We start from the raw sequence: 23,387 nt of genomic DNA, 5'->3' as shown, positions 1-23,387 counted from the left end.
ACATGCCTCTTCATTAACTAAACATTAATTAATTATAATTGATTTATTTTATATTATAGTCTATTTTATATAAATTATATTTGTAACATTGCACCTCTCTTCAAAAAAATTTTGTCCTCAAAGCTTTATTGCTCACAATTTTCTTCACCTTGCATTTGTCAACTATTGGGGTTTATCTCTTTTCCCTGTGATTTTTTATTAATATTTTTTTTTGTAAGCTTGGAGGACTATACATCTTCATCATGTCAATATATCACCCCGATTGGGGTGGGGAATTGAACCGTTGATTCACATCAAAGAGGGCCTTAACAAAACCCCTGATCACCATCTATCCAAGACCCTGTGGACTTTTTTTAAAAATATTTTAATTTTAATTTTATTATTATTATTTTATTTAGTATATTAATTAATTTATTTTATTTATTTTTAAAAAGTAACTTTATAAAAGCATATTAAAGGTAATTTTATAATTCTATAAAGATACTTTATATTACTTTATAAAGGTAACTTTCTAAAATATTTTCCTTATTTGTATGCCCCATTAAAGTCGTACAGATTCGTAGAGTCATGGTCGTACATTTGTTTGGTTTGGCATCGATTGATTGTTCTTGAATGAATTTGAGGCAGAGGGACAAAAAAATCAAAACCCTCGTCCGCGTATTGTAACAACTGCCCATTTTTTTTTATTCATACGATCCTCCAAATGCTTACGACAAGCAAAGTTGGATTGGAATCATTTGTTCCACTGAAATTTTCTCATCAGCTTCTGAATTGGGGGGCTGTAATGCTTCAATGAATTGTTTTGACTTGTTCTCATTATGTAAATCTTGTTTCCGTTCTGATTTTTTATCCATTTGGTTCAAAGACTCTTCTTTAATAACAATGGAACTTGTAGCACTATGTGAAGCAACATCAACATGTGGTTCTCCAATAATTATAGTGCTGCGAAGATCAGACTCATTTTTAGGAGCTCCTCTTTTGAGAGAATTCTTACTTTTCTTAGGCCCCTTTTTTTTGGTCGATTTTGAAATGGACTCATATGTAGGAAGATTAATATGAAGGCATTGCTACTCTCCTCAAGGGACATAATCTTTAATGGCATCAAAAGGACCTGCAGACGCAGAGTAAAAAACCACCACAATTTTTTTCATTGCTGTCATTTTCTTATTCCTGTATCAGCAATTTGGAAGAGAATTTCTCCTCAAAATTGTTATTGTTCTCATTCTTCTTGCCCTCTTTAAATTCTTCAAGAATGTTATTTTTTGGGGGGCATTCTGGAACAATATCAGTTTAAGCCTTGTCAAGGGAGAGAGAACCAATTGCTTTGAGAATGTGGAGAATTGTCACTAAATTCAATTCGAGAACAACGTCCGTGTTGCGATCAAGTGGAGAAGGTAGTCAGAAAAGGTGTGACTGTGTATGAGGCAGGGGGTGGAGCAGTAGAGCCAAGTCTCCTGTAGGTCATACACTTTGTGTTCCTCGAGGGAAATCTTGTAGCATCCCTTTCTCTTGCACTGCTACTCCTCCTCCTCCGATGCTAGTAGTCTATTACTGCAAAGAGGGTAGCCACACAAATTGATGATGGTTCTCTTTGTCACCATGTCTTCATAGTTAAATTTTGAGAGGATATTGGCGGTGATGTGCAATTAGGCTTTTGTCTTGACACCATCGAGTAGGGTGGTTTGGTTTTTGTAGGTGACATCCTTGATAGACAAGGCCATGCATAGAATGTTTTTTAGCTTTGCCTTATGTTTGGCTTCTTGGTTTATTTTTATACGCAAAGGTTTGAGAGCATATAAATTATAATGATTATCAGAATTAATAAAACTAGAATGATTTTCACAAGGAAAGGAGTTCTTTTTGATACCAAGCACGTCATCATTCACATTGTGGGCATAAATGGAACATAAAGAATCAACAGTGAAATTTGATTGTAAGGAAGGTGATCCAACATCAATACTCTCAGCATTTACATTGTGGGTTTTAATGGCAGGTAAGATATTAGCAGGGAAGTAAATTCATCGACTGCTAGTAGGTGAAGAAATCAATCAATTGTCCTTAGATTCAGTCTCTCTATCTTATACATCTTTGAGTGTTGTATTTTCAATTTTTGATCTTTTTTGACATTAAGGTCAACTTCTATTGTAGGTGTTAAATCCAATGTTTTAAAAGCTTCTAATGATTTTGCAAATGATCTTTTTATTTGCTGTAATGACTCTCAAATTTCACCTAACATCGCAATTGTACATTTATGAGATTCGCTTAATTCCATGATTTCAGGATTTAAACTTAATGGTAGATTGTGCAGAGGATAACGTCCAAAGGCTCGAATGGCTCTGATACCACTGTAGCGACAAAGCTGAGTTGTTTTTGCTTTAAATGTAAAATACACAATGTATTGTAAGTAATATTTTTTATTAATAAGATGAATGTACAAGAGTGGATGAATGTAACAATGAGGGCCCACTTATATATCTAGGTAGGTGCCCCTTCATGAATGACCATGTCCTTTAGAGACATGCCTCTTCATTAACTAAACATTAACTAATTATAATTTATTTATTTATATTATAATTTATTTTATATAAATTATATTCGTAGCAAAGAACAAGTGCCATGAAGCAAAGATTGAGGGTGGCTTGCTCTTCACATTTGTCATTGCCCAAGTGGTCTACTATTCTATTGCCTGTTCAACAAAAATGGGAAGGGATGATGACTGGAATAGATTTGATAAGAGAAGCCACCCTCCCTAAAGTATTTGCTAACCTCTATCCGTGAAACACTTTACTCAGAGAAGATCCATTTTAAGTTTTTGCTTAGCATGGTGACAACCACTTGAGAGTTGCTTTCCACCACTAATTTTGTGTATCCTAATGAGTGTGCTCCAAAGTTTTTAACTCTACAACATTATTGCTAAAGATTCCCATAGAACCCAAAAAATGTGAAGGAGGGAACCTTGATGGTCATGAAAAGCTCCGCCATATCTTGTAGGTCTAAGGTTGCCTTTGGGGGCTCTATTGAAATTTAAGGGAGGGGATTGCCATGATGTAGAACTTGGGGAGAGGTGGAGAGATGCTGGGAAGGGATGAAGGGGGGGGAGGGGAATGGTAGTGATGAACTAAAGAAGGAAGATATAGAATTTTAGTTTGATCTTGTAAGAATGCAATTTGATTAAGACAGCTATATTTCTTATAATCTGACCTAATAGAGTTAATGATCATGGACCAAGGGAATGAGTGAGGGAAAGACATGATGATTTCTCTCTTTCTAGATTCCCATAATAGAAAACTCGGTAAGAGGACCTAAATCCTGTTGAGGATGGGATTTTGGAAAGGCCTATCTCACCAATGTTCAAGAGTGGGGGGGATACTGGAGGGATCACAATCTGAAAGGTGCATGCAATGCTCTAAGAATGTCCATATGTTGAGAACATATGGGTAGTGATTGAAAAGACGCTCAAAATCTTCAACTTCCTTTTTGCATAGGTGGGAAAAGGGGGGCCTTGAGAAGTTTCATGGTTGGAGCTTGCCCCATGTGAGATTTTTTCCTTGAGCTAAGAGCCAAAGGAAAATAAATTTTTTTGGCCATAGATTTTCTTTTCCAAATAGGAACTTTGGGGTGTTCTTTGAAACTTGCTTCCAACCTGTAGGTCTCTTTGAGTGAGAAGGACCTATTGGCGATGTAACCCCAATGGAGTTTGTTGTGATGGTTGAAGATAGAAATGAAACAACCTTTGATGGTTCGCTAAAATGATGTCCAAGTTTCTTCATTAGGCTTTGGGAGCCAAACTTTAGGAGGCAAAGGTTGTCTCCACTAATTGGAGTCATCGATTTCACTCCAATAGTCTGCTACTTTGACATGGCCCACTTCCATTATATGTTTTTTGAGCTCAGCTAAGTCATTCAAGTCTCGAATCTTTGGGAGTTATTGCCAAGAATCTTCCCAAAAGAGCATTGATTGATCATCTTGGATCTCCCAAAAGAAATGTTGTTGGATTATGTGCTTCCCTCGTTTCACAAGATTCTATATGGAGGAACGAATTTGATTGAAAGAAGTATGGATAAATTGATTAAGAGGAGTATCTTCGACATAATTGCGATTCCAAATGACTTTCCAAAGTTCTTGTCCACCTTATAGCCAACGTCACAAGAGTTTGGCTCCTAGGATCATTGTGAGAATGGATGGAACTCGAAGACTAAGACCCCCTACAATTTGGGCTCCTAAAAAAAGGATGTTACTAATAGAACCACTTTTCAATTTGAATATTGATTTCAAGATTTAGGTTGTAATGGTATCGATTGTTTAGGCCATGGTTTCAAATAGGTTATAATTTTAACTCTAAAAAGGATATTATTAGCCACACCACTTTTTAATTTGGTATTTGATTTTAAGTTTTTTGTAAACTACAATACGTGCTTTTAAAGCTATGGGTTCAAATGGTTGTAAATCTTAAAAAAATGACGCTATTGGTCGCACCACTCTTCAATTCGTAAGTTGATTTTGGTGTTTTCAACACAAAAGTATGAGTTTTTAGCACTAGATTTTTCATACTCCTTGTTAAGTTTTTAGCTATGTTAATTGGTATTGTAGGTATTTTCTTAAACTCCATCTCCATTTCATGAGTCACGACTCCCAAATGCGGTCTGACCTTGAAAAGTCACAGTTCACTTGGCTTTAAGAAATCAATAAGGGTTAAAGAAGGTTTGACCTTATGCACCCCGAGTTAAACATTTCAAAATGCTGTAGTCTATTTGTTCTACATTTTGGAAGGTTTTCTGGCATATTTTCTGGTCTAATTTGTTCATAATTCGGCAGGGATTTCTTGAAATCACAAGTTTGAAGTGGACACTCTCCACAATTTGAGTGCTCTAGGGATTTTTCAGGATATTGAATCCATGTATATAGTCAAAAACCTATTTTAAACAATAAAAAATAAGATTTGGCTAAAGAAATTTCACTAGATTCTAATAAAAAACTACAAAACATAACATGTTTAGACAACTTGATAAAATGCCCATAGCCATGGGCAAATACCCCTATTTGGGCCCAAAAAAGATTACTAAGGTTAAATTGACAACTAAAAGTTAAATACTATAAACAAGGTGAGAGGGGCCTACCTAAAAGTTAGAGATGTCGAATATGTATACATGTAAAGGTAACTGAAATAATAAATTAAACATACATATATATTATAAGATGTCTTAAGATATATCAAACATATATATTTCAGGAAGTTTGTAAATTAAATATCTCCCTTCTCATGAGATAGCGCAGCACGATAAACATTAAATACTTTTAAAATATATATCAAACATATATATTTCAGGAAGTTTGTAAATTAAATATCTCCCTTCTCATGAGATAGCGCAGCACGATAAACATTAAATACTTTTAAAATAAATATCAGAAAGCATATTGGGATGCGTGTGTTTGAGAGTAGGGCACTTCCCACTGATTTATATGTTGTTAATATAAATACCCCCCACGTTCGGTGCTTCGTTAATAATTGTGCATTCGGTTTTTGGAACGATAATGGTCACTGCCTGTGTGGGATTGTGGTATTCAAATCTTGCTGTCTATGTTATGGATATTTGGTGGATACAGGAATTTTTTGGCTGAAATCTGGGGTACCGAGGTTCGCGCGCTTAAATCAAGCTAGGGTTTATGTTGCAGTTTCTAAGATGAGTCATATTAGACAAACCTCCTTTGAATTTGGCGGGCGGCTGATAGGACTCTAGCGGGTTGTTTCGAAATTCCGCAGCCGTTCGACAATTTCGTCGAATTTCGTTCAATTCTGGTGGAAGTTATCTAGAATTGGTAAGTGCTGCAAAATATCAATAAAATACCTAATAAATTTTGTGAAATCTTGATGGTTTTTATAAATTTGATCTTCTTCCCCTCCGTTTGTCAGTACATAATACGAATTTACCGCATTTTCGTCAGTGTCTTTTACTATCAATGAATTGTCTCACAAAGTGGTTAAACTTTACACTATATTTGAATGTATGAACTTTTCGATAGGGTTTGGAGAATATCAAATGGTCTTTTACAAATTTAATATAACTTTGCCTAATATTGTCGGTTTGTTAGATAATCTGAATTTCGCAGAAGGTTCGTTAAAACTGATTGTTATATTTAAGAACAACTTAATTTTAGAAAAGTTGTAAACACAGAGTATGAAATTACTCTGCGTCGTGGATTTCTATGGACCTTGTGTTCGTAGGGCAGAATCTTGGAATTTTTTTAACATTTGTCGTTTGGTTAATAAATTTCTAGTTTTTAAAATAAAATATATCAAATCCCTGGAAATTTAGAAAATTTTGCAATATTTTTGCCAAATCTTTATAGTGAATATTTCTGGGATTACAAAGATTTATCAAAGTTTCTACATTTACAACAAAAATATGGTTCCTAAGGTTTTCTCTGATCTCATTTTACTGGGAAAGCGAAGTTGACCACAAACACCAGTTTGTGATTTCATTGTACAGGAAATTTTGATCATATAGACCAGTTGGACAGTTCTTGTTTTGGGGTATCTTAAATAACGGGAAATTTGTAGCTCAAACCTCATGGATTTTGGACATATTTGACTCGCTCTGCTGACGCATTTTTGCAACTGGGGGAATTCTTCATTGAAGAGTTTTTGCTGAGAATATGATGGCAACTACTTCTATGCCTATGCGTTCACCACCTTCTCCATCCCCATCGGGGTATCAAACTACTGACAGTGAACAGTCACCTGCACAATCTGGCCATCAATCTTCAGCATCCTTGTCACCTCTTCAGTCCACATCAGAGTCCAGCAGCAATAATGAAGCCACCTTGCTTGGCACGTATTTCAACCAAGACTGGTTGTTTTGCTTGTGGCACCGATCAAGGTTTCAGGATATATAATTGTGATCCTTTCGAAGAAACTTTCAGAAGAAATTTCAGAGGAGGAATTGGCATAGTTGAGATGCTATTCAGGAGCAATATCTTAGCCCTTGTCGGAGGTGGGAAAAATCCTCAGTACCCTCCTAATAAAGTCATGATATGGGATGATCATCAGAGTCGATGTATTGGTGAACTTACTTTTAGGTCCGAAGTTCGAGCAGTAAAATTAAGAAGAGATCGTATAGTTGTGGTTTTGGAGCACAAGATATATGTTTATAAATTTCAGGACCTGAAACTTCTTCATCAAATAGAGACTCTTGCTAATCCCAAAGGTCTTTGTGTTCTCTCTCATGCATCCAACAGTTGTGTTCTGGCATGCCCTGGTTTGCATCGTGGGCAGGTTCGTGTTGAACATTATGGTTTGAAGACAACAAAGTTTATATCAGCACATGACTCACACATTGCTTGCTTTGCTCTAACATCGGATGGACTTCTTCTTGCAACTGCGAGTGCGAAAGGGACTCTTGTACGGATTTTTAACACTTTGGACGGAAGCCGCTTACAAGAGGTATGTATTTGGTGGACTTTCCATTATTAAGTTGTTAGAAAGTATGCACTCATTTTTTAATACCTTAGTTTTAGTCTGTGGTTCAAGGTTCACTTGTGGCCGCTTGTGAATATTGCTCAAGTGGGGAGTGAGATTATGTATTTTATTAGCAATATGTTTGATTTATAACACATCGGCAAAATTGAATTAAAATTTTTAGTTTAGGTCTAAAGTTTAAACTATCCACAATCGTAGAACTTGCCGCAATTGAAGGAGTGAGGTCAGAAGGGGATAATGTGTAAGCCCTCATGATGTCCTAGGCATCAATCATGTCCAGGTTCTCTATTAAAAGTGAAGGAGCTGTGAAAGAATAGTTGAAAGTTCGGTGTGATGTTGGTGATTAATGGCTTGTGGTTTAGCAAGATGCAAATCTGAAAATCTTTTGATTCAATCTTGTAATTCTTACAACTAAATAATGATTCTTTATGCAAAGTTTGTGTCTGACAATATTGAAGATATTAAACAAATATTTCAGATTTTTTTCAGCAATTCTGCTTGATTTCTACCAAAGTTGGAAAAAAATATTTATAGGAAATGTCAAGCATGGAAATTAGACGTATATAATTTGAATCTAATTACAAGATAAACGTGGAACATATAAAATTTGCATCTAATTACAAAAATAATTTAGTTTTTGAATATGTAATTACGTGAGTGTAATTCTGCATGTACATTAAGTAAGCAGTTAGAGTTTAGAAAATGAAAAGAAGCGTATAAGGTAAACACTCTTATAGCTTTGAAGTTTGAGCCTAAGTTACTGTGCTTGGCTACTTTTCTCCACGAAGTTGGAAATTCACCAAATTTGAAGAGATGGCAAACTGATCCATTCAAAATCGTCCTTTTTATTTAGCCGAATCTCATAACTATGAGTATTATACTTCCATTAGTATTAACCATTAGTATTATGCCTGTAATTTCATTCTTTCAAAGGGGAATTTGCTGAAATTTATCTAATTCTCAGAATGGAACGAATGTATTTTTCAAATTTACGGTTTATGGGCCAACTTTTGAAGGTTTTCTGCAATAGTTAAAACATTTTTTGAAAATGATGCCAAATATGTTGCACCCAAGGAGAAGTCCAAATGCGGCTGCAGTGAAAATTACTAGACCCTGTCTTGAGAGTAGGATCATTGTCAGTTGCTATTTATTGTAATACATTATTGGAGAGTAGGATCATTATCAGTTGCTATTTATTGTAATACATTGTTGGAGATAAGGAAATTACCAAAATACTATACACAATTGTAGAACTTGCCGAAATTGAAGAGTGAGGTCCGAAGGGGATAATGTGTAAGCCCTCATGATGTCTTAGGCATCCATCATGTTTAGGTTCTCTATTAAAAGTGAAGGAGTAGGATCATTGTCATTTTCTATTTATTGTAATACATTATTGGAGATTAGGAAATTATCAAATGCCCCTCCACCTCCCCCCGCCAACACATACACACATGTCTATATTTTTTTCCTTTCCATGTGACAAAGCACCTCACCCTCTAGTCTGTAGGCCAGGGTAAGATATTCCATAGGGGTGAAGGCTGTACAGCAACAAGGCTCAAAGTGTTTGTGTGTGTATTACTTGGTTTGCGTGTGTCTATTTATGGCTAAGAAACATGACACACCCTTAATCCCACAAAACCGTGTGATGTATTTAATGTGCCAGACATGACACATGCATGACATGTGTCCGACACGAGTTTGACTCGTGTCCTTTTAGCAGATTGAATATCCTGCAGAAGAGATCCTAGAACAACAATTTCCACCACAAGTTTCTTGTTTGTCCAATCAATCACATTCTTTGAATCTCCCATTGCCTTCAGCTTATCTATGCCTTGTTTCAGAGCAAAGCAGAGGAGGGTCCATAAAGAAGCAATTCTGCTTTGATATTTGAGCCCCTTCCTGGGGTGTATCTGACATGATAATAAAGATATTGCTTTTTGTACAGCACAGCACCTACACCACAGCTGGGCAGCTCCCCTTGGCTCGCACCATCAAAGTAACCCCAAGGCATTTCTGACTCAATATGAGGCATATCTGGCACTCTCTCTTTTGCGTTGTCTTGTGCTTATATTCCTTCGACAGCTTTTCAATCAGGCCCACAGTAATTCCAGAAGGGATATCCTAAGTCCTAATCCTGAAATATGCTATAAATCCAAGCATTTTATAGAGCTTATATTGATAAAGCTATATATATATATATATAATGCAGGACACGTAAATACGAGTATTCGACATGAGGCACAGTGACCTTGGAAACAGGACACAGGAAACACGTTATATATATATATGTATGTATGTATGTATATAACAAAAAAACTGAAATATAGTGCCTGATCCATATTTTTTAGAATTTAGAAAATCTACAGATATGAATTGTGATGATCTCTATTTAGTAATTTAGCAATTTAGTATTTACAATTTTACAATTTTAGAACTAGTTAGTTCATTAATTTACTACATCAATGATGTTCACAGTTCAATGTTCATGTTATTAACAATTGTTCAAGCACATAAGAAACTAGAAATTTAGAAATATTATGATTGATAAAAAAGTAGAACTTAGATATTAAATAAATTGCAGATTTTTCATGAAGTCATCAAAATCAAAATGTATTACATAGATACCGAGAGAATGCCACCAGAAAATACAAAATAGAGTAGACACAAAATAGGTAGGAATATCATAGCTCATCAGTGGTACTGGTCATGACTCACTAGTCACGACTCTATCAGTAGTCCAGGTCCTCCTCCATGTCATAATCATCATCACTACCACTGCCATCAGACTTTGCTCGGTCCTCCTCCTCTATGCCTAATCCAAGATCTCCTGCTGCATTTGTTGGTGTGGAGGATGACCCCTCAAGAGACTCATCGTCAAAAGTGACTGGCTCTAGCCTTGGGTCATTAAGATCCATGTTGGCTAATCCCTCACGAACAGACACAGACACAAAATTGACAGGAAAAATGAAAAAAAATCAAGATGCGATGCTTTTTACTGTGGGATTTTAGTGGGACACATGTCCTTATATCAGGACATGTTAGGGCATGTGTCCAACATGGCCCAAACACATCTCCTGATTTTATATATATAGTATGCTCAGAAAAGGACATAGGTATCATCCTTAGTACCAAACTCCTTCCAAGCTTCTTGGAGAAGCATAAAATCAGATCATAGTCAGAAGCTTATTGGAGAAGTTTAAGATCAGATCATAGTCACCTGGTTTGTGTTCATTTTCAAATTCGACCATGAATTTGGTCATATGTATAAACATGAATTTAATGGCTTCAACATTTTTGTTTGGGCAAATTTTTCACGAATTTCACTATGGTCGAATTCAAACATGAACTTAAACCAAGGTACTATGATATGATCTTAAGCTTCTCCAAGAAGCTTAGAAGCAATGTTGCTTGGGAGCGGGAGCGGAAGCGGGGAGCGGGAGCGGGAGCGACCATTTTCAGAAGCTCCCGGTTTGGGAGCGAATCCCGGAGCGATTTTTTTAAAAATATATATATTTTTTATATTTTTTAATTTTTGATACATATATGTCAACAAAAACATGTAGAATGATGAATTAGATATAAAAAACATAAAAAAGCATAGATTGAACCATATAACAACAATCATCTAGAATTATAATCTTCATCAACCACGTCCGCAAGTTAGTAACATAGTAACATACAACATATTGAGTCTCATGATTCATCAATCTTAAAGTTTCAAGCTTTCAAAATTCAATATATAACATTTATCATCATTGATCACCAAAGTTGTACTTGTAAGCTAAGTGTAACCATTACAACAAATAATATCTAACATGAAATGAAATGTTATAAAATGAAATGAAATGAAACAACTTTCAACTTTCATGAAGCATCATATTCATAATTCATTACTAATGAGTTATAATTGCCAACTTCAAACTTAAATTGTCATATATTGTTTAAAAAAATATCATAATAAATATGAAAGAGTCAATAGTTATAAAAGCTACTAGAAACTAGAAAAGAGAAGTAAATCTATTATCTATTTCTTATGCTTGGGCCTCTTGCCACCACGAGAGAAATGTCTAATTTTTTAGTCTTGTTGCAAAATCAGGATCTTTGTCATTAATATCACCCTCCAAGCATTAATATCCAGAGGTATCTTTGTCATTACCTTTGTATCTGTATAGGGATCTTTGTCACTAATATCACCCTCTAAGCATTAACATAAGATAGAAAAAGCATAGCATGTCAAGTCAAGATTTTGTTTGAGTGATGCGTACATTTTTAGAAGGGTCATGATAGAGGAGTTCGACAACCAATGTCACTAACATCAAGGTACATAGAGGGATTGGTACTCTTGATTAAATATGAGTTCCATACCCTAATACATGACAAAATTCAATGGAAACATTGCAATCCCCCAATCCTGAAATCCTGAAAAACTGATAAGTCTGCTGGATTTTGAATGAAATCTAAAATTCTACTTTCTCCATATGAAATCCAATGAGGACGAAACCACTCTCAAACATCCTGAGTCATTTCATGGTAATGTTAAAAATTTAAGTAAAAGGATGAAAATGAAAATTAAAGAAAATGTCACTTTTACTTTAAGAATTTAACATTACCATGAATAGCATATCAATACTAGGGCCTAGACTTGATCATTAAGTTGCCCCACTCAAAAACTATTTGTTTCTTTCAAAAAAAATTGCATTTCGAACATTACTACAAAAAAAAAAATGCAAAAAAGGCAAAACGCTCCCGAAAAAGGCAGGGAGCGAAATTTTTTTTAGGGAGCGCGCTCCCGACCCGCTCCCGAGTCGCTCCCACCCGGAGCGCGGATCGGGAGCGGGAGCGAGGGGGGGGGGGGGCGCTCCCCCGCAACACTGCTTAGAAGGATTACTATACTAGAGATGATAACTATGTTCTTTTTTCTGTGCACACACACATGCTTCTTCATAAACTAATAAAAACAGAGTTTAAAGAATGATCCAGGATAAAAGACTTGATGATATTAAGTTTCCGTCCCTGCACATTCAATCTGCATCCAGTGCTATGGAACAACTTCCAGGCCTTCTTCAGAGAGAATATCTGCTGTAATATTCGTTCTCTGTAAACATGATAGTAAGATATAGTGGGAAAACTTGATTCCTTTCTTTTTAGTTTCTTGAATATGTCTGGCAATATGAAGCTTTCCATCCTATATAAGCCTTTCACCCATTTTATAACTACTATTGAATCACCCATTATCTGCAGATTACTGATGTGATGATCTCGGCAATTTGAAAAGGAACTTTGGAACCATCAGCTCTGCAAACTTGCAAGGTTGTGTGAACCAGAGCCTAAGCATGTTTTGAATTTTATGTAATTGATGTCAGAAAAGAATAGTATATCCCCAGTCTCCCATAAAGGTGGAATACCTTCACCTGCTCCTTCAAAGTATTCCCAAGTACCAGATTTATTTTTAAACCTTAACTACTTTCTGGAGCCCTTTGAAAATGGAACATATTTGAATAATACATTGAAAAGAGCGAAGTATTTATCACTGAAGAGTTTGAGTTCCTAACTAGCCAAATTCCCCAAGCAGTCACAATGGAAATGCTCTTGGAGATTTTAAATCCTTCTCTAAAAACGATTTTTTAAACAGTTTTTAACACTATCCCCTTGCTAAATCTCTTTGCGAGCTGTACAGTGTAAACCCTTCCAATTCAAGTCAAACAGATTTTGTATATGGGCAGCTCACCAGCAGATGATTGATGGTTATTTCACCCTTCTAGCAGAATACACATCTCCCAGGTCCTTCTTTGTAGGATATCCCAGGTCAATAGCCTTATTCCTTATAGCCATTCACATGAAGGTTCTAGTCTTCATTGGAGCTGCATTTTCCATAAAGGTGTCCACCACAAGAACTGTTCATTTTGTTCTTCATTAGAAAATATTGCTTTGAAGTTTGTACCCTAGCTTGGCAGCATGATATCCAATGAACACAGATTTATAGTACACCAGTGTAGATCCATCCTAAACCCAGATTTATCAAGCATTGTGAGGAATTAAATTTCTTAAGGGGTACATTTTTAATCATTTAATTCCATGTCATATATTCATTCTTTCTAATTAAATGTTAACAAAAACTACACCTTAACAAATTTGGTCCCTAAATGTAGGTTTTCACAGTTGGTCATCCTGTTTGATGCAAATTTCTGGAAGTGGACTGTGTAGGGTTTTCGAAATGTCTGACGTTTTGAGTGGGCACTCCACCCATCATCAGGGACACATAAAGCTTGCAATATAATTGGTACTGCACTTAGCATCTCCCCCATACTGGGCTGTAGAGTACCTTGCTACTCTAAGTGCAACTATTTGTTTGGGTTTATAAGTCACATGGCTTCTTAGAAGAACAATCCCTATATGATCTCTGGGGAATGCCTAATATCATTCAGATTCCGGCGCAAGAACTGTGGGACTGGCGTGAATATGTGAAAGAGTTCAAGGCAAGTTAATGCAGGGCGCCACCTTCGGTAGAACAGTTAGAGCAGGAGAAAGCCAATCAGTTCGAAAATCCTTCTTGCTTCCCTTCTAGCTTTCCCTTTCCATTCTATATCAACCGTAATATAAGTTATGAAGGTGCTAGTTCTACTTGATTGGGTGAAAAGTCAAAAGTGCCTCTTTGATTGGTTTAAACTTTATAGAGGAAAGAAGAGTTGTTGGGTGAGGAAAGAGACCCATTTTGGTGGTAGTTTTACTTGATCCAGAGGAAATGCAAAAATGTCGGTTTGATTGCCTTAGAGAGGAAAGAAGAGTTTCCTGGTAGAGGAAAGAACCCCATTTCCGATCAATTCATTGTGGTTGATCATTTATTTCAATAGAATTACTTTCATTCTTGTCTATAAATTAAGTTCACGAACTTGTTGAACTACCATGACCAGCGTGAGAATAAACTTAAAAGACAGGAAGGGGGCCATCCAACAATCTGATCAAATAGTTAGGGTGCTTCTCTGTTCATTCTCATTGGTATGCTCAAGGCTAGTGATTGAATATCCTTCTAACAGCAATTCCTAGTGCAATAATGCGAACAAATACCTTTGTAGTAGACTATGCAAATTACAATTCAGCTTCAATGACCTACATTCATTTTTGGATTCAAAGATAATTACCCTGCTTAATTTGCTTGAATCTTCATCATCTCTTTCTTTTCCTTAAGGTATATATGTCATCAAGCAAGTCAATCTTCATAAGTGCAGGACTTGTGCTGGTTTACATAGCCTTAGACCAAACTGCTGATTAAGTTCTGCCTTGAACAATAATCAACGAGCTTGCATTTCCTAACAAACAATGGACACCGAGGAATTGAAGATGAACTTTATCTTTTGAGATTGTTTTTATCTTTAGGATAGTCCTAAAATCGTCAGTTTTTCATTATGATACCACCTTGTATTGTAAATATTCACTTGTATAATTCGAAAAAGAGATTATATAATGATCTGCATGACACGAGCATACAGCAAAGAGAGAGCAAGAATGGAATTATTCTTGGTGAGGAATTTTTCTAACGAGATCACCAATTCTTAATGTAAATATTCACCTGTGTAATAATACCAAAAAGTGATTAAAGAGTGTATGTACATTAAGAATGTTTGTTCTCACTAAGAATACTGTTAATTTAGGTAGCAATGGTATGTTCTAAATGCTTAAGAGCAATTTACTTCAATTTCTTAGCCCAATATCAATATTCAGATTAGCAATCACATCAGCTTGATAATAAAATGTAGATAGAACATAAATATAAACATTGAAAAACAAGCCAAGACAAGAGGACACAAGATGTGGCACCAGCCAAGGACAAACCCCAATGTGGGGAAACCCTTGATCAATTCTTCTTATATTCTTCAATAGTTCAGCAGAGAGAGAGATAGTACAAATTACAAATCTGATAATTTATGACAGCAGCAGATAAGCCCTAACCAGAAAAGTCAACGCCAGTCAAACAGGGAAGAAATTTTGCTCTAAGCAGCTCGGTCAAACCCAGTCAACTTCAGCCTCCAACAACAAGCTCAATCAGCCCAAAACAGTCCGAAAAAGTCCAGTCAAAGAGTGGTCAACAAAAGTCAAACTGTGGCCAGATCTAGGGCAGTCAACGCTGGTCAAATGAGAGGTCATATCACCTTGATTTCAGTGCCCAGATCTACGGCCTGCCAAGGAGAAGACACCTCACCCAATTTGCAGTCAAAACAGGTCAATGCTATAAGTCAATGCAGTCAAACAGCAGTTCTGAAATCTGGTGAATTCTGGTCAACAGAGTCAAACAGAAATTGTCCTCCTTCGTTTGCACATGTGAGAGAAAGCTTCCCAGATTTGCGTACCCAATCAAGTGAGGAGAGAGAGATGTGTGAAGATGAGATGATGATAAAATGACTTGAGGTCTCCTCCTTTTATGTGCAACGTTGATGATGAGTTGGGGGTTTGAATACCTGTTTTGCTCGCTGGGCGACCTTGACAATTTGTCCATAATATAAATAAGTTCATATCTTCGTTTTTACATGTCGGAGTCGGATGATATTTAGATCAATCCTACACCTCTCGGAGAGAGGAATCCATGAAAAATATCAGTTGTCATAAATAAGATGACCCATGTGGAGTTTGGCCCTAGTTGCCAATTTTAACACTCCCTCTCAACTAGGGAGAACTCCATTTTGCTAATCCAACTGCTAGTCGGTACTATCTCTGCCATCAATGCATTGCTCTGCGCTGTTGAACTATGAAGAAGAAGAAGTGGTCGAGAATGTATCATACCACTCTCTACTGACCTGAAGTCAGTCCCAGATAAAAGAGAGTGTCTCATACCATTCTTACTGACGCGGAGTTAGTTCCAATCAAAAGAGAGTGTCTCATACCACCCTTACTGACCCGAAGTCAGTTCCAATTGATCCTAGATCAATATCGGTCATCCTAGCATAGGGAGTACAATAGTACATGATGCGTCCATCGGTAGTACTATGGTCCCTATCCTCATTTCCCTACTCATTGGTCAGATGAGAGGTACTTCCCATGAGTCCCAGATTGCATGGGTAGGATGTCTTAGCAGGAGAAGGATGAACCACTCATATTGCCCACATGTCGCCACGGGGTATCACAGAGGAAGGCTGAACCACTCACCCTGTACACAACAAACCACTAGGGGAAGGTTGAACTACTCACCCTATGGTTGCTCATTGCTCCAAGAGTACCCCAAGCCCCTCGGAGCTCCCAGAGCTCAATGTGCATATCTTACAGGACCCTCAGAAGAGGGTCTCTCCACGACTCCCAAGTCATTCTCGGAAGGCTAAGAACTTGACGACCTCCAGGGGCTTTGTCAGAATATCGACGACTTGCATCATCGGTACCAATGTGATGGAGCCTTCTTGCTCCTCGTTGTACCATATCCCGGATAAGTGGTACTTGATATATATGTGTTTGGAACGATCATGAAACATGAGATTCTCTGATAATAGGATCCCACTTTGGTTGTCGCAGAGGATCACAGTGGTATTCAGCACATGTCCAAACAACTCTCTGAAGAACTTCCTCAACTAGACAGCTTCACAGGAGGCCATACTAGCAACGATGTATTCGGCCTTAGTGGTGCTCAAAGCAATCGACTTTTGCTTCCTGCTCATCCAAGATATTGAAGCAGAACCCAAAGAAAAAGAACACCCATAAGTGCTCTTGCGAACCACATTGTCGGCCCAATCAACATCAGAATAACCATGCAGCCTCATATCTCCGATAGTATATCTCAGTCCATGAGTGATTGTGCCTCGAAGATATCTCAGAAGATTCTTGGCACCAATCAAATGTATATGATGAGGCTCAACCATATATTGGCTCAACATATTAACTGCAAAACATATGTCCGGATGTGAGTTCACCAAGAACATCAGTGCTCCTATGAGTTGATGATACTCATAAGCATTTCCCAATTCAGGTCTGACAACAACACCGCATAAATTCTTGAAGTTAAGTTCCATCGAGGTAGTCACAGGCTTGCAGTCCACCATCCCAAATCTTTCCAATATCTTCACAACATATTTTCCTTGAGATAGGAAAATTTCTCCTGGCTTTTGCCAGATATCCAACCTTAGGAAGTAGTGCATCAGTCCTAGGTCCTTCATTTCAAATTTAGAAGCCAACTCTTTTACATTTATGAATGAGAGGGTCTGCCCTGTTAGAAAGAGGTTGTCGACATAAAGTACCAGTATGAAAGGTTTATCATTTTCAACCTTAAAGTAAAGGTTCAGATTGGCTTCACTTCTAGTGAATCTCAACTTCATCAGATAACTATCAATCCTCTCATACCAAGCTCAGGGTGCTTGCTTCAAGCCATAGAGAGCTTTCTTCAACCTGCGTACATGAGATTCCTGGTCATGAACCTCAAACCCCTCGGGTTGTTCCACATAGACTTCCTCTTTGAACGAACTATGAAAGAAAACGATCTTGACATCTATCTGATGTAGGTTCCATCCTTGCTAGGTAGTAAGGGCTATGATCGAGCGGATGGTGGTGTATCGGGTAGCAAGTGCAAATATGTCATCGTAATCTACACCTTTTGAGGGAAGCCTCGAGCAACAAAGCGAGCCTTGAACTTTTCTGCACTTCCATCAGCTCCATGCTTGATTTTGTAGAGCCACTTAGTGGTGACAACTGATATGTCCTGGGGTCTAAGAACCACATCTCAAACATCTTTCTTCATAATTGACTCGTATTATTCATTCATATCATCCTTCCGTACTTGTTGCTTTACTGCTTCTTTGAATGATGAAGGCTCATTTTGAATGATAGTGCTCATGAAGGTCATGTATCCTTGATACTTGTTCGGGTTTTTACTCTCACAGAAAGTTACCCTTGGTGCAATATGTCTCTTGGCATCTTTGAGAGTCTCCCTAAGCCATGAGGGTCTCCTCTTGGAGGAGGAGGGCTCTTGAGGAGGAGGATCAATAAGATCCATAGGATCATCAAGATCAGGCATCGTCTTGTCCTCTTTTTCACTCTGTTTTCTGGTGTCAGCTTCTTTGTCCTTCTTTTGGATAGGAAGGTTGTTGATCTTGTTGAGGCCAATATCTTCGTCAAAGGTGACATCATGACTTATCTCAACTTCCCTTTGACTAGCCACATAAATTCTATAGCCCTTAGAATTTTCACTATAGCCCACAAAGATTCCTCTCTTCGCTGATGCACCCAATTTGCTTCTTTTCTCTTTCGGCACATGAAAGTATACGGGATTTCCAAAAATTCTAAAATGAGAGACATCGGTTTTCTTACCAGTGAACATTTCTTCGGGAGTCTTGGAGTCCAATGCTTGATGAGGGCATCGGTTTTGAACATACATGACGATATTTGTAGCTTCGGCCCATAGGAACTTTGGAAGCCCTTGATCATGAAGCATGGCACGAACAACTTCTACAAAAGTACGATTCTTCCTTTCAGCCACACCATTCTGCTAGGGAGTTTATGGTGTTGTAGTCTCCCTCTTAATGCCAGCTTCTTTGCAATAATCATGGAATTCATTTGATTCGTACTCAGTCCCATTATTAGTCCTCAATATCTTGATTCTCTTCTTGGATTGATCTTCAATCATGACTTTGAAGTGACAGAACCAGGGGAATACGTCATCTTTCTTTTTCAAGAAGTAGATCCAAGTCTTGAGAGAATAATCATCCGTAAAGGTGAGATAATATAAGTATCCTCCCAAATAGTTTATGGGCATCATACCAGATATGTTGGAGTGGATCAATTGCAATATATCAGTGGTCTTGCTATTACTTGAGGGGAATGGCCCCCTTGTAAGTTTTCCTTCAGCACATCTCGGACATACACCTTCATGCTCTACTTTGAACTTGGGCATACCTGTCACCATCTGTCCCACGTCGACAAGAGCCTTATAATGGAGATGGGCAAACCTTCGGTGCCATAGTTCAGATTGTAGAGATGTGTCGCAAGACATGGCTCCCAATGGAATTCATCCAACTTGATATAAGGTGTGAACCTTGAACCCAAGAGTAAAAGCATCTTTAAATTTCCTTTTCCAAACACGTACCTTTCCATCGATGAATCCCACCTTGTATCCTTTGTCTTCCTTTGTCGAAATGGACACCGGGGTCTTCTTGAGATCAGGGACATATGGAACTTCTTGTAAATGAATTGTGTTACCTTGATTCAATTGAAGGGTAACATTCCCTACTCCCTTTACAGGATAGGTGTCATCGTCTCCAAAGATAATCTCCAAGTTTGTCTCCTTCTCTATCAGATTAGAGAGAGCTTCCTTGTATTTGGTGAAGTGCCTTGATGCACCACTATCAATTAGCCAATTCCCCAAAGTGTTCGGTGGAGAGGTAGTGGAGAGGGCCGATATAAGATAGTATTCCTTTTGCTTATTGTTAACTACATTTGATTCTTCATACTTGGAGTTCCTTGCTTTCTTGGAGGGTTGACGATTTCCTTGATGTCCCGCATTCCTTTTTCCTTTGCCATTGAACCCGCCATTCCTTTGATTGTTGTTGTTGAAGTTGCCCCTAGAATGATTGTGATCATCCTCATGTGATGTGCCCCCTCTATTTGGACACTCACTTGCATAGTGGCCAAACTTATTGCAAACAAAGCACCTTCCCTTCCTTCCACCCGATCCAAGCTTTCCATTGAAATGATCTTTAGACCCTGCATTATTTCTCCTTTTGGCATGAGCGGAGAAAGCAGTGGAGTTGCTTCTATTATATTAGAAGGCATTTCTTGCTCCACCATTCTTGTTTCTTTTTGAATGCATCTCGACATCAAATTTTCAAACCCTGGAATTCGATCATTATTGAGAATAGTGGCTCTAAATAGATACCACTCGGGTGGGAGTCCTCCAAGGATAGTGATAGTAAGTTTCCTATCAGGAATGACCTCTCCAATCGAAAGTAGATCATTCTTGATCTCAGTGATCCTTAAGAAGTAGGATTGAATATCCTCGTCCTTGCCCTTCTTGATATCCTATAACTTATTTTTGAGAAATTAAATTTGATTTGTATCACTAACCTTGAACATGCTGACCAACTTGTTGTAGATCTCCTTGGAGGTGTTCAAATTGGAGATGTAGGCCACCAGAGGCTTGTCAATGGAATCTCTGATAATCTTCTTTGCTTTGACTTCAGCGTTATTGTACTTGGTCTTCGTACCGGCTCGTGCATTTGAAGGAGGCTCAGGGATTTTACCCTTCACATAATCCAACACTTCTTGTTCTTCCAAGGTCAAATCAAGAGACATCTTCCATCCATGATAGTCAGACTTTTCACGGAGCTTGTCTTCAGTCGGGAAGTGGGATGAGGAACCCATTGAGCCTTTTGTCCTTGTCCAATTGGCTTTGGTGATTGCTCTTTGACTCTTGCTTGGGCTTTGTCTTCACCTCAACGCTGATACCATGTTAATTTTAGGTAACAATAGTATGTTCTATGCTTAAGAGCAATTTACTTCAATTTCTTAGCCCAATATTGATATCTATATTAGTAATCACATCAGCATGATAGTAAAATGCAGATAGAACATAAATATAAATAGTAGAAAACAAGCCAAGAGAAGAGGACACAAGATTTGGCACCAGCTAGGGACAAACCCCAATGTGGGGAAACCCTTGATCAATTCTTCTTATATTCTTCAATAGTTCAGCAGAGAGAGATAGTACAAATTACAAATCTGATAATTTATGACAGCAGCACCAGAAAAGTCAACACTGGTCAAACAGGGCAGAATTCTTCCTCTAAACAGCTCGGTCAAACCCAGTCAACTTTGGCCTCCAACAACAAGCTCAATCAGCCCAAAACAGTTCGAAAAAGTCCAGTCAAAGACTGGTCAACGAAAGTCAAATTACAGCCAGATCTAGGGCAGTCAACGACGGTCAAATGAGAGGTCAGATCACCTTGATTTCAGTGCCCAGATCTGCAGTCTGCCAAGGAGAAGACACCTCACCCAATCCACAGTCCAAACAGGTCAATGCTATACGTCAACACAGCCAAAACAGTTCTGCAATTCAGTCAATGCTGGTCAACGCAGTCAAACAGAAATCGTCCTTCTTCGCACGTGTGAGAGAAAGCTGCCCAGATTTGCATACCCAATCAAGTGAGGAGAGAGAGGTGTGTGAAGATGAGATGATGATAATGACTTGAGGTCTCCTTTTATATGCAACGATGAGAACGAGCTGGGGGTTTGAACTTTGAATCCCTGTTTTGTTTGTTGGCTGACTTTGACAATTTGTCCATAATATAATATAAATAAATTCATATCTTCATTTTTACATGTCAGTCGGATGATCTTTAGATCAATCCTACACCATCAGTTGTCATAAATAAGATGACCCATGTGGAGTTTGGCCCTAGTTCCCAATTTTAACAAATACTCTGTCTTGCTCTTTCTTTGCGGTGGGCTCATGTGATGCAGATCTATTTGCTGTGGAATTTTTTTTCCCACTATGGTCGTCACTCCACATGACATGGTGGTGTGGTCTGCATCACTATGCCATGGTCTCTCCCGTCTGTTTTCCCTGAAATGTGTCTGCAGCCTGCAAACTTGGATGGCGATCAGCTTTTTCAGCTTCACCTTGTGACGCCTGTGTGTATTTGATGTCTCCTTGCAATACTCCAACATGCTGCAAACCAAGGCTTGTCTTTTACATGCTTCAGCCCTTACTTGAGTCTTTGCAATACCCCAACTGTTAGTTCTTATTCATTTGTCGGACTCAAGAATTTGATTGAGTGAGATTGTTTCAGTAAAACTGTAAACATCAGTGCATCTGTAAATTTGATAGGTTTTTATAGCTGCTTTATATTCCATGTCAGTTTTGTTTGTTGGATAACCTCTCCGCTGTTCTTGAATCTAGGTTCGCAGAGGAGTAGATAGAGCAGAGATATACAGTATTGCTTTATCTCCAACTGCTCAATGGGTTGCAGTGTCTAGTGATAAGGGCACTGTCCATATATTTTCTCTCAAAGTACAGGTTGGAGGAGAGGTTCCAAGCAAATCTAGTGCTACGAAAGACTTGCCGGGGTCATCTGACTTGCCTTATGTTCTGGTTGACAACTTTTTCACGCCTCATATGGGAGCAAATCCTAGCTCTTCGCTTTCCTTTATGAAAGGTTAGCCGAAGAGATTGAACTTTAATGTCTATTTATCAAATTTAATGAGTAAAGAAATACTATTTACTAACACTACGCAATTTTACAGGAGTTTTGCCGAAATATTTTAGCTCGGAATGGTCCTTTGCTCAATTTCATCTGCCTGAGAACACAAGATTTCTCGTTGCTTTTGGACGGCAGAACTCGATTGTGATTCTTGGCTTAAATGGAAGGTATTTCCCTGGTGTACATATTCTTTTATTATGATTTTGTTTTCATTGTTGTCACTCAACTGTGTGATTTTAACAAATGATTTAATGTCACCATCCACATATTTTTACGCAGTTTTATATATATTGTTGTTTACTTGATGTGCAGCTTCTACAGGTGTGTTTTTGATCCTATCCATGGTGGGGAAATAGTGCAGCAGGAGTATGCAAGATTTTTGAAGTCTCATACCAATTAATATTGCTGTAATTGGATTTCCTGGTCGTATTTGTAAAACTGAATTTGACTTGCTCTTTTATTTGAACCGTTGAAAGTAGTGTTAATTGTAAATATTATTCTGGGCAAATAAAGGGGTAAAGTTTATTACATTGTATAGACTTTTAACAAAATAAGAGTTCTGCTGTGCCTTGCAAACTTCTCTGGATTTGGTGTCTCACTTATTGTTTAGCCGAAAATGTACTGATATCGGTGCTCAATATTCTTGCAATTTATTAAAAAAGAGATCAGGTTGGGATTTAAGTTATTTATATCCGGTGTGAATGTTCTAGCCTCTTATGGTTATTTCTCGAAGTCATTCTTGC

The 23,387-nt window shown here is 37.8% G+C and overlaps 1 pseudogene across 1 annotated transcript; it reads left to right on the top strand.

Annotated features, from left to right (window-relative positions):
• Positions 1 to 5,397: 5,397 nt before the first annotated feature.
• LOC149198027 (autophagy-related protein 18c-like) lies at positions 5,398 to 23,333 on the top strand (annotated as a pseudogene). Its single transcript, XR_016254794.1, has 5 exons — positions 5,398 to 5,817; positions 6,469 to 7,441; positions 22,344 to 22,599; positions 22,688 to 22,811; positions 22,957 to 23,333. The product of XR_016254794.1 is annotated as an autophagy-related protein 18c-like (transcript).
• The last annotated feature ends 54 nt before the right edge of the window (positions 23,334 to 23,387 follow it).

This window comes from Pinus tabuliformis, chromosome 2_2 (assembly GCF_031772625.1).
Source record: "Pinus tabuliformis cultivar Carrire ecotype Pingquan chromosome 2_2, CPIR1, whole genome shotgun sequence".
In the NCBI taxonomy this organism is placed as follows: Eukaryota; Viridiplantae; Streptophyta; class Pinopsida; order Pinales; family Pinaceae; genus Pinus; species Pinus tabuliformis.
Note: the sequence above shows the minus strand (reverse complement) of the source record. Positions and strands in the feature narration are given on the sequence as shown.